Genomic DNA, 13349 nt, shown 5'->3' with positions numbered 1-13349 from the left:
TTTACTGTTCCTCCCTTTTGGTTTATGAATCAACTGGATTTTATATGAACCAACTTGTGAGACGTAGGGAACCCATTGACTGGCTGCTAAACCCATGGCACGGCACAAAAACTGTTCACTATGACACTCAGTATGGACAATTTAGGTTTCAATAAACCCTGGGCAAAGTTTTTGTAATGTGAGCGGCGCTTAAGGTCTGGTACCCGGAAAAAATGGTGCATTGAACCCCTTAACTCTAGAAATGATAACCATATCCCTACTTCTTTTAGGCAATTTTTATTTACTTAGTTTACTACATGAAATGAAACCTTTGCTCACAAGCGAATGGATAAAATACAACATATAGAACTAAATATTTCATAGTTCACTTTCAATTTATTGTCAAAACACAATTCTGTTGAAATCATACATTTTTTCCACAAATTGTTTACATTTCGTCTGTTTGGTTATTTTAATTACTAATATTCCTTTGACATAATCTGCTGGAAATCAAATCTTAATAGAATCCATCCATTCATTATTTGCATCACCTCTCCTCACTAGTATCGTGGGGGTGCTAGAACCCATCCCAGCCATCTTCAGGCATTGAGCAGGGGACACCGCTAACATGTTGCCAGCCGGCCACAGGGCACACACAGACAGACAATTCACTCGATCATTCATACATCGGGACAATTTGGAGCCGCCAATCAAGCTTATATGCATGTTTTTTGAATGTTGGACGAAACTGAAGTGGCCGCAGTCAAACCAGGCCCGCAGGCACAAAGAGAATATGCAAATTCCACACAGGGAGGCCGGTAGCTGGAATTGAACCCGGGACCTCTGCACCATGGGGCTGACGGGCTAGCCACTCACTCCCCGTGCCAATCTTAAAAGAAAATCTACAGTAATGCTACTACAAATTCTGTTTTTGGACCCATAGGTTCCTAGCATTTAAAATTGGTCTGTTATTTTAATTAATGAACAATTAAAGGTTTAAAATATGGGTTTCTCTCCCAATTTGTTTTTTGCAAATGTTTAGAGTAAGACGGAATTGAATCTTTTCACTTTGAAGAATATTAAAGTGCGTTTCAGATATATTTTTTCACTGTAGATATATATGTTTAAGGGCAATGGTGAAGGCATTTTAATTCAAATACATTGTCACTACTACTTTAAAAAGATGTATATCAAATTTTTGGGTTGTTGTATTATTTGTTTTGCATTTTCTGCAGTTTGTTTGCAACCATTACATTTATGCAAAAAAATCAAAGATGACAAAAAAAGAAGTGAGTCTTTTTAGAATATCTAGAATATGTAAAACGATAACAACAAAAGTTAACATTGTCATGCAAGGGAGTCATACGATATCAAATTGAATCGTAATTCCTCTGAGCTTAACAAAATAAAATCATCCTTAAGTGTTTTTGCACCCCACATATTGAAAACCAAATCACATCACCTAAGTGGAGGGATTCTAAACCCTTCATAATACCTTATTGCCGGCTTGCTTTGTTAATTAAATAACAATATATATCAATAGCTAAAAGAATTCACACAAAGAGAGTTTGTATAAAGATGATTTTCCTTCTTGCAGTCATCACTTAGGAATTTTGGGTGGTCTTAGTAAATACTTATTGTAAATTATGTTCACACATGGTGCTAAAAAGCATACACATGACTATTTGCTTAGCTGAATAATTAGAAATTTAACAAGGATATGAGCAGAATGTTGGGTTTCAAAAGTTGGTAAGCAAATTGCACATTGATTTGATATTATTGGACACATTTCTGCCACAACTGTCCACATGTTGCAATAAAATGACATTTTAAAGCCTGCTTGATGACAGTTTAATTAAATAATGCCTTTGCAGGCTTTCACTAGAGTTGTGGCACGTGTGAAACGATCCCATTAGTTCCGAAGAAGGAGTCCAAACACAAAATTCACACGAGAATAGTAATCCTTAGTCTGGCAAAAATGCTCAAGTCCCAAAGGCATATATTCACGAAATGTATGCACACTTTTGTTGGTGTCAGTCATTTTCTATTGACCTCACTGACTGATTCCCAAGTACATTCATACACAAACACTCTTGATATAGATACACACACCTCAGTCAGCACTGTCAGATGAGTAGTGAATTAATTTGTGTGAGCCACTCCAACATTTAGCAAGGTGTGTTGAAAGGTGTCTGCCCATGTTTCAAATTAAACGCGCTGCTGGTCAGCATTAGCACCTCGCCACCCGTCAGCAACTGACACTTAGGAGGGTCTGGGGGGGAAGGATGGAGGGAATAGGGGAGCCCATCTACCGTTCACACTGGAATAATTAGAACATGTCAGGAGGAATTAATTTCCTCATTTTTCAAAAGGATACACAGAAATTACCATGTTATTATATGACAGCGTCCCTGGGAGGATTGGATTAAATTTGATTTCTTGCGCAGCACACACAACAAATTAAAGTCATAAATAAGATGGAGAGAAGCGGGGCACAGAGCATATGTTTATGGCAATGAGTGAAGCCGAGGGACCAGAAACAACTATCTTCGTTTCATTTTCAAATCAGGCCGACACTGTGTGTATGAATGACAGCAGTTGCTAATGGCTCAAGATTAGAGGGTCCTCGATATTAACGAAGGGATTTCTTAGCGGCGGCATTGAAATGAAAATTGTAGACACCTTTGCATTAATTTGTTCAAAAATTGTGAAAACAAAAGGACTTACCTCAAAACTTTAATACTGTTTAATATGATATGTACATGATCTGTAATTTTGAATGCATGTACTATAAAGATATATAGTTGTGTGTGTTTTTTTTCTAAATGAAATGTGTCTTAAATTTGACAAACCTGAGAAATCTGTGTTGCAGAAAATCCTGCTAAATTTATAAATAAATATATAAATGTTAGCATGGGAAGCAAAAAAATGAGGCTTTTAAAAATACAGTAATCCCTTGCGCTATTGTGGATTACTTCTTGCGGTTTCGATACTTCACGGAATTTTATTGTACTCTACAATGTGTTCAGCAGCAGACAACACGCAGGAGATTCTACCACCAGGGCACGCTGTGTTTGTGTGTGTGTGTGTATGTGTGTGTGTTCGGTCTGTGTGCGCGACGGTGATAGGTTGGTGTATGTTGTCAGTCAGACAATAGAGCAGGCGCCCAATTCAATGTGTGCACCAAAACAAAATGTAAAGCACGGTGACAGCTACTATTTAGCAGCTCGTTTCGTTGAAAAGAAAGTAACGGTTGTATTTTAATCACTGAGACCTGGCTCACCCAAGGATCTCCGATGCTAGCGTGCAGCTAGCAGGCCGCTCTCTACATCTACAAGAGGAAGCCCTCCAAATTTGTTGTACTATTGTATAATGACAATCAATTCTGTGTCCAGTATTTTTATTTGTACAACTTGTTATTTTGTTACAGACAAATATATCTAATAAATAAACAAATGTCTCTATACCACGGGTTCCAGGACATATGACACAGACCAAGGCAGTCACTTTTAAATTTACACAAACATGTACATGTCCTGATACTGCATCATCACACTAATTTATTTTATTTCTCTTTCCTTCTGCCTTCTCTCTTTGACATGGCATCTCGGAACGAAAATGAGGCACTCTAAAGCCAAGCACTAGTTTGCTTTACAAGGTATGTAACTAAACATTGCAATTATTATGCTCAACTTTTGCTGGTAGAAGCAACACCACTCTTGAGTATGTGAGTAGGAGTGAACTCTGGGCCCTGAAAATGATGTAAAATGTTTTTTTTATTACTTTAGCACCATTAGTGAGTTTTATTTTGATGTGTTTTCACATGCAGAGTTTTAGAATATAATACTTCCTTCACATGTTTATCATCACCATACTCATCTAAGTTCTCTTATTGCCACAATTCCGTAACGACTCTCAAAATGGGCCAGCATTAGAGACGAGTGCTCCCCTGGGCACCACAAACTTTAAATAATTTGCAAATCAATTAAATGGCTACTCGAAAGGCAACAGGGACTTGCACGCTCCAGGGTCGCGGTGCATTATCAGTCAGGGACGATTCATGGCGTTTTGGGAGAAAAGTTCATGGTTGAAGCCATTAATTCATTTAAGCAGACTTTTAGTTATGCATTACTTTCCACAGCTGGGGTAGCGAGGAAATTAATGGCGTGTTCTTCACTCCTGCTTTTCACCGTATAGTGCGACTAAGTGAACTCTGTCTTACACGCAACAAGATCATACCTTGGGATACAGGACAGCAGCCAAATCTATATTGGATTTTTATTCGTCAAATAAATCATGTTTATCATTCATTTAAATAATAACAATAAACCTAGAGGTTAGATCCTTTTGCTGCGACTCAATATCGTCTAGGTTTAATCACCACTGTAAAGCGAGGCAAGACAACGCCGCATCTAATTCACTGAGAGCATATTTTACTTTAACGACTTCATTATAAGATCGTATATCATGCAAAACAGAGATCTATTTGTCAGATGCACGATGAGGACGATTTATTAGGTTCAAGCGAAACTTTCACGTTCTTGTGCAATAATGATGCCTAAACCAATTAGTTTATGTTTATCATTGAGTTAACTCAGATCGTCAAAGTTAAAAACAATTGTCAGGTCAAACTCACCAAGTTGTTGGTTTTCAGCTTTCAATCACTTGTCACAGCATACGTTTTGAAGAGGACAATCCCAATTAAAATGTAAAAGAGAAATAGGAAACGAATGATTGGCTGCTGAACGTAGTTGTCAATTGTATACAGTGAGCTTTTAATATATATTTCAATCCAATTCAATGTCAATAGTGCAAGGGCATAATTGAGTGACGTGATGGACTATTAGGATATAACGGTTTAAATGATATCAAATAGGATCTCTGAATTTGTATTCATTTTCAATCTCTGTACGTGAGGGCTTTGTGTTCAACTCACTATCATTTTACATGTTTTAGAATTGAAAGGCAATGGTATTTCTAATGTCGGAAAATGCCTGACTGTAAAAACAAAATTCCCTACAAAACTCTAAACCAGATAGTACTCAAAAGTTTGCATTGTCAGCATTGAGAAAGCTGTCAAACAAAAATAACGAAAACTACACTCAAATACAATTAGATATTTATGGTTGCCACACTCACTCTGAGTTTTCATTGAGTGTTAGCATGAAACATTTTAGCAGAAAGTCTACAACACAACGTGACTCCTCTGAACATACGATTACATTAAAGGGGAATAATAAACATTTAAAATATATCAATAGTAGTATTCATTGGTTAAAGTTACTTTTCTAAAAGTATGTAATTGTGCATTCTTTGTAACGCTTCAATTGTCCAGCTCATTTGCTGCAGGTGTTTCATGTGGGTGACTAACAGCAGGAGACTATGAGGCATGTGTCAGGAACAGAACATCCTTAGAGGCAAATTGATACTTACAAAAACTGAAAGACTCACTCCCCAGTCCCCAGCTTCTCACTGGCACGTTGATTTCGAATTCATGTAAATGACCTGAAATGTAAGCATACATAGAGGAAAAAAAGTGGCATCATTAATGGTAATATTAGATTGAAAAGCCCTCCAAAAATTACTTTTAGAAGCAACTGGTGTTGAAATACACGTGAGTGAAGAATATAACAGGAACACAGTACATGGTTTTGAAACCACATGGCACTTTGATAACAGTGTTTACCGACATTAGAACAAACAGACAAAGAACAAGAAAAAAAAGAATCGGGGCCATGGTGACTGTTGGCTTCAAGGTCACTTTATAATACCACGCTTGTTTTCTCTTTGTAAAACCTATTTCTGTGCTCTATGTATATTAAACTGAAGTGTTACAAAGGAATGCTTTCCTGGAATGCAATTATTTTCTCGGTAACGAGTACTGTAAGTATGGTCATGAGATACTCTCCCCTAAAGTATATACTCACATCCAAGCCGTATTTACAACTTTAAAATGAAATACTGAAATCAGGGGGTCAGTTTATATGCCCATATTTTGTTGTGTGTCTACAGAAGTGAATGATAGTCGGTGCCTCGGGATGTGCATGGTTTATGCAGAAATAAGGAAATCAATGTGGCAAATTTAAGCACAGAATTTACAGTAAAAGTGAGCTGAATTTTGCTATTTTAATTTGGAAAAACTATTTTTGCAATACACCATGCCTGGAGGAAAAAAAGAAAACGTCTTGGACAGTACCTCGAAATGGTGAATGAAATATTCAAGTGATTCGAAGCCTAAACAGATATGGAATGTCTCGGCTGAAGGTACCAGCTAAGAAATATAAAGGCTTCACTGCTTACACAGGTTGGTGTACGGTTTTATTCCATTATTTTATTGTGTCTACATTAAAGCAGTTTTAGGCGCTCGGCTTTAATGCAAGGATATGTAGTAATTTGTAACTAGATAGTTACTTTCAGAGTAATGCACTACTTTTGGGTATCAGTAATCTTGGGGTTAACGTAATGACTTTATAAATGATACAGGGTTGGGTAGGGTTACTTTATATTGATTACTTTCAATTACTTTTGGATTACTCCAATACCAAATATGCTAATAAAAGACAAAATAAACTAAATATGAATAAATTACTAAATTTTGTGCAGGCTTGGGGAGAAACGGAATACATGGAACGGCAAAAATGATGTTGGCAAGCTGTTTGGATTTATTTTCATTTTGTTTCTGTCGCATTTTATATTAGTTTTGCCTGAGATCAAAGAGATCAAAGCCAGGAGAGAACGCTTACCACATGTTGTGAGTCATAATTTTTTCCATATTTAGTTTCTTTTGTCTTTTATCAGCATATTTGGTATTGGAGTAATCCAAAAGTACTTGAAAGTAATCAAGTTAAAGTAACCCTACCCAATCCTGTAAATGAAGTAACTAGTAACCCTTGAATGATTATTTTTCTCAGTAACACCACCAATACTGCTCATCAGTAACTCAAATGTTGAAAACCATATGGCTGCAAATGTATTCATGCCTCTTGGTGTTTGTGGTGTGTCAGATAAATTCCAGAGCTTGTGGCATAAAATATTTCTGAACCCAAGTTAATGCTTTGAAATAATCTGAACAGATTTTTAACATTTCCATCTTGCTCTGCAATGTTTTAACACACAGAATCTCAATCGAAGGGTACAGTGTGATTTCGGCAGGAAATTAAGCAGTTTACCTCCCTACAAAGTATGTTTTTGGCAATATAATTTGTGTTTGTATTATAAGTACTCCTTTTGTCCGAGTATAAATGAGAATGAGAGGGGCTACTTCAACTGGCTGACAGTTGTCTACATTTTACAGCACAATGGCTGGAATATCTTATTTTTTTAAGTTAGTTTAAAAAAAAGAGATGAAAAAAAGAAAACTTTACCTATGCGCACACTTAAAATGAACATTAGAGTTTTTCTTGTATTACTCATATGTGGCTTCTCCTGAAAGATTGCAAAAACAAGAATCAGGTCACCAATCTAACCAGATAAAATGTCCTTAACTATTTTCAGCTGATTCTATCGCATTATCTTGTTTTTCCACAATAAACCACCAACTCATTACCAGCTGATTTATGCAATTAGGATGCATCAGTACTGCCAATTAAGCAAGGCCAAGGGTTTTTTAAGGTCACGCTTAACTGATCCGGCACTAATTTGCACCATGGCACATCAGTATCACACCACGTCCAGCAGCCCGTAGGTCATCAACGACAAGAGTCCGACAAATGTGGCCGGCTCATTGCTATCAGTCTGTGTGTGGGCAGCTGGATGATAAACACAAGAAAGAAGATAAAGGCAAAGAGCTCCAGACAGGTCTGAATGTTGTAGCCTTGAGGCTCAAGGTGACAATGAAGGAGAGGGGAGCCAGGACTGACCCTGGCTCAATAGAAAGCCGTTGCATGAATAGGGCATCGGCCTTCCGAGCGCGCACAATTTCACTGTTAGGAGCTGTGCTTCAGCTGCAACCACCCACCTCTGCATTCACACGATTAACTTGTGTTCCAGCTATTCATTCTGGCTTGAGAAAGTGCACACAACATGGATGGTAATTCAATAGACGAGCCTTGTCAGACTTGTGACTGTAGGCTTAATTCCTGTTTTGGCTCTGTAAACGGGAGCGCTCGTAATTACACAGAGTTTATCGACCCTTGAACTCGTTGCCTGATGGTAATTGAGAACAATAGGGGAAATAATAAATGAGGAAATTTATTTCTTATTCATGAATCTATTATGTCAATTATATGACTGAGAGATAACAACAAAGGAATTTATAATTGCAAATAATGAAAAAGCTCAAATGATGCGATAATGAAATGCTGCAATCCCTGCAGAGTAATAAGAGTCTGTGTCAACTGGCCTATTGCAGCAGCATGCAGCTGCTTTTTTCCTGCTGTGAATTAGACCTACAGGCAGGAAACATTAAAGGGCTCCTAATTAGAGGACTGGGGACTTGTTAAAAACAATTGCAGTGAAGGGCAAATTATTGGTTTCACCTCAGTTTTCTAAACCAATTGTCAAAACACTTTTTCTAATAAAATAGTAAATCATTTTTTTGCATTAGTTACTTGAAGATAACACTGGGTACCACATTCAAAGTTATATTTCTCTAGCTGCATGAGTACTACGGCGTTACCGATTTTTTAACAGTGTGCTGTGAGCAAGGGTGTACCTCAAACAATCTTTGAGAAGGTGGGAGGGGATTTTGCCGGACATTTTTTTTCTGACGCGAAGTTAAATCATGACAAAAGTCTGCTGTGATTCATGTTATGTTATCTAACAACCCCTTCCAGTTCTGCTGATGGAGTGCTGTCCAAGTAAATATTTCTGCACGGATCGAAGGGTAATGATGTTGGAATCGGCATGGGGCCAATACCTGCCATTACGATATAACAGAAATGTGCCCAAATATTCATGCAATTTTAAGGAAAATTGAGCTTTTTTTATTTACCCGTTATTGTTTTTGTTTTTTGTTTGGGGGTAGGTATAGGAGTCAAGCAAGTAGCAATGTTACTAATGATGTCAACAATATCAATGTATCTGTAATGCTAATAGTAAAAAAACACATAGTCCTTGTAGGTTTTTCATTTTTGTTTCAGTAAAACTACCTAATCTGCCTTTTATTCATATTCCATTTTCGGAACTCATATCCAATTAAGTATTAGTTATTAAATAATCCTTGATGTTATATAGGTTGTTGTGTGTGAAGTGGTGATTGTTCTTTTTATGGGAATCTTGTACGGACTTTGGTGGTTGACTATTGTCCTTTGAGTGCCACTGTAGCTCACCAAAGAGAGAATTGCAAAAGTAACCAAATAGAACACTTGTTTTTTTCAATTGTGAGAGCTGTTTTGCATGAGTCTGAGCTGCAAAAGTGTGATTTCCTGGATTCAGATTAACTGCTTCATTTTGTTTATAAAGAAGGACTTTAACGCCTGGTTAATCCCCAGAAAAGACAACTAATAAACAATCAGGCATCTTGGGGGACCTCAATGAGGTATTTTTATTTGTTTGTGTCTTTTGTTTTGTTAAAACATTATGATTATGACATTGTGAATTTTTATCAGCGTGCATGGAATATTTTGATTGAATGAATGCGTGTTTGATGTTTTAACATTAATGCACAAAACGTGAAGATTGTAGTGTAAAGGCTGTATGGTAAATTGTTTGTTTGGCTGCTAAATTCTATTTTTCTGCCATTGCTGTGTTTTTAATAAATCATCATCATGGATAGTTGGCATCTTCTTATTTTTAATCTTATTTTTCAAAAGGAGACTTAAGGCTAATTGTTATTTATTTCTTAATGCATGATGAACAGAGCAGTCACAGTCACTAGCAGCAACATCATGAATCAGATGACACAATAAACCCGAACCAATATGACCCCAAAATGTATACACACTCAGTCTAAATTCCAGTACGGACCTAGACTCAAATTAGCTCAATATTTAGATACTGCATTGGACTTTTACCATCTGAACTAAAAAGTTCAAGTAGGGATTGCTGGGGTTCACTGACATATTCCTAATTCCAAAAATATGCTTGTAAGTAAGTTGAACTTTGTAAAATGCACTATCAATATGAAATGGAGGAATATTACCTTTAGTACATTATAGCTAGCTATGGCATTTTCAGTGTGCATGTCTCTTTTAACCCAACTTTTCACAGACACTGCTGATAAGTGGTTTAGATAATGGATGGATATTTTGAACGACTTACCAAAACATAGGCAAAAGCCATCCCTTTGTACTTGCACCTCCCATGTTGAAAATGTTCATGTATCATTAAAGTAGACATCAAGCAAACGCTTAGCCTCCTGGGATTGCTGTTTGAACTGAAGCCTCTTGTAGGGCTTTGTGAAAGATTGCAGTTTAGTGTGTGTTTGGTGTGGGATGCGCTGGATTTCCTGATGTGTTTTTTTAAGCAACAATGTAAGTTTAAGAGCAGAAACAAGAAATACAAATCGAAAAATATCACTTTTTGTTTGGTAAATTAAATGTTTCATTTAATATAAAGGAAAATGAAGAACTGTGTATGTTGTAGTCAAATATAGAAATAGACATAAAACCCCCACTGTAAATTAAGTATTATAAAAAGTCACGACAAGGGTTATTTTGCAAAGCATAAAAAATGGATCCCTTTAAGTGTTACAACATATTTTCTTTCAACATGTGTCATGCAAAATTTGTTTTGCTAAAATATTTATAACTTCCATACAATTCATAGAGGTCCACTTTGAAGCCTTTACAATTACGCTACTGGCCAATCAAATTATTTGGTCCGGTAAAATCAATCAAAAAAATCAATGTGTGGGTTCAAGCCCAAGGAATATTTTGTACTACTAACAATATTTTTTTTCAACCGTGTAATATTGTTGATAGTTATAGTTGTGTCCAAATGTGATGTTCATAAAGCAATTTGCAGCTATTTATGAAATGATGCTAGTATTTCTAACAATTCTTTTGCATAGTTTATAGGAAGCAACACAGGAAGTTGAAGGTTTTGTTAAAAAATTGCCATATACATACTTTTTATACCCACTACAACTTTTTATCCATACTTCCAGCTTTAACCCATTTTTGAAGTTATTCAGTGTTATAAACAGATCAGTCCCATGCAAACAGCTGGTTCATTCACTGGCACAACATTAACTGTCAGTACCTATGTAACCTCTCTTGTATCCCCTTTTCATCTTTTCCTCTGTGAATGAACTCATCCTAACACTGAGCCACCACAGACGAGACACTCACAAAAACGTCTTGCACCAATGTGTCAGGAATGTCGATCGGAGTGACACTTTGGTGAAACTATCTTTGTCGAGGGTACAATTGGGATTAGCATTTCTGGCTATAGTGCCAAAGTCAAGCAGAAGGAAGAAGAGCACCCACGACATGTTTTTTTGAAGGAGAAGGTTAAGATGTAGCGTTCTGGTCGAACCTTTCATGTGCTCCTCTACTAAGTTACTACATTTTTCCCTGTTTAAGTTAAATAATAAGAATATTTTGGTCCCAGTGCTCCTGACGGTCAACAATTCAGTGCAATTCAACTCATTCTATTTGATTCCCCCACATTTTCTTCAAGAAAGTGTAAAGACAGGCCACATAGGAAGCATCCTGTCTTCCTTGTAAACCAATGAGGCAGTTTCTTTTGATTTCTAAATTTTACACGGATACTTTATTTTGCCCTTGTCTATTTTATCAGTGTTTGTGTGTTTGTGTGGGTGAAAGAGTATAACACATCTCTTTTTGTCGCTCACCCTCTCCCACCCAGGTAATGTGTTTATTTTCCTGAGCCCATCTTCTAGTTTACTGTGTGCCGGTGTTTCTCCCCTTTTATCGCCTGGCCCTCGCGGGGCACTTTAGCCCCTCAAATCCTGTTCACCACATACTGGTTTTAGAATCTGTGAAATGAATGCTGGAGGAGCGTGGCCACAATGTACGCCTGTGTTGCTACTGGACTAAAATGGGCTTGGCATTTTTTTTTGTCCAGGGAAATGCATAATGGAAGTTTTTAACACCTCAAAAGAGGCCAGGTCTTTGTGGAGGCGAACTACAGAAAGCTGACAGTCTCCAGAGGAGGCGGGCACACTGAGTGGTGATGGACAAAAGGGCTCAACGAGCAGAATCAGCGGGGGCATCACTCTGTCCGCAGCCACACACATGTACCAACATTATATAAAATATACTGTATATGTGGAAACAAATAAACATACAATTTTGTAGCATACTACTAGCATCTGCTTTAAACAGCAAGTTATAATAAAATGATAATAAATACAATTTTAATCCAAATGAAATTAATTTCATGTTTCATTTATACTTATATATTAATACTTGCATATTAAGAAATGACTACTAGGATCATTTAACCGAAGGTAATACATTTACAAATGTTATAATTATAAATTGTTTAAGACATTCCAAGAGTAGTGTATGTATCATAATATAAGTAGTGTGCAAAAGGTGTCATTCAAAACTTACATTTCAGCTTTTTCTGAAGAAAGGAACATCAAAATGCCAATAAATACGGTCAAACAAAAACACATAATCCAATAACTCTAATTACTTTGCTTCTTTCCACTTTTTTAGCTGCTAAAATACACAAGCATGTTTACATTTTTGGATTACAGGGCAGCTATTCTGAACAACAAAACATGTGGGTGAAATATTCACTATTTGTTCATTGATTTGTGTCTATTACATCCGCAGGTTCGAGAGCGTTCTCCATTTTGGCCCCAGTGCTGTGGAATGCTCTTCCCCCTGAGATTCGATCTGCAACCTCAGTGGAAATGTTTAAATCTAAGCTTAAAACACACTTCTATTCTAAGGCATATGAATAACCTATATTTAATGTTGACTGTATATGTGTATTATTTGCCCTCATGTAGGTTTTAGATCAGGTGAAGTTGTCAAAATAGTCTGTGGTTTGCAATAATCTGTGGTCTGTGCAGCCCTTTGAGACTCTTTGTGATTAAGGGCCATACAAATAAACATGACTTGACTTGACTTGACAGACAACATATATACTTAATCTTGTATTAAATAGCAGAGAAGCAAATGAAGTAATACCAGTTACAGTAGTTCACCCGCAGAGCCCGTTCCGTTGTTCCCCAACGATGCTTACCCAATCACGACCAAAGTTTTTCCAAAACCTGACAATAACATGAACCGTGCTCTCTAGGGCAACCCACCTGCACAACCCAGACTGCAGTCATCTTAGACACCAGCTATAAAAAATAGCTTTCATCATCAATAAATAGAAATCTACTTCTTTCGTTTCAAGATTCCAGACTAACAGCTGGTTAGTACAACCGTTGCTTATGTTGTTTATGGGTTAACAAAGAAGTACACAGATCTCTTTCTTGCACAAATTGGACATGGCAGAGATCA

General features: G+C 36.9%; 1 protein-coding gene across 4 annotated transcripts in view; it reads right to left on the bottom strand.

Moving 5' to 3' along the window:
• The window catches only part of sox6 (SRY-box transcription factor 6), a 203061-nt gene that overhangs the window by 176019 nt on the left and 13693 nt on the right, over positions 1–13349 (bottom strand). For all 4 annotated transcript variants that reach the window (XM_088334368.1, XM_088334367.1, XM_088334369.1 and 1 more), the window contains one exon: positions 5413–5484. The gene's annotated coding sequence lies outside the window, so the exon portion shown is untranslated. The remainder of the gene's footprint in view (positions 1–5412; positions 5485–13349) is intronic.

This window comes from Urocampus carinirostris, chromosome 4, assembly GCF_059441175.1.
Source record: "Urocampus carinirostris isolate Australia breed hairy pipefish chromosome 4, RoL_Ucar_1.0, whole genome shotgun sequence".
NCBI lineage: Eukaryota > Metazoa > Chordata > Actinopteri > Syngnathiformes > Syngnathidae > Urocampus > Urocampus carinirostris.
Note: the sequence above shows the minus strand (reverse complement) of the source record. Positions and strands in the feature narration are given on the sequence as shown.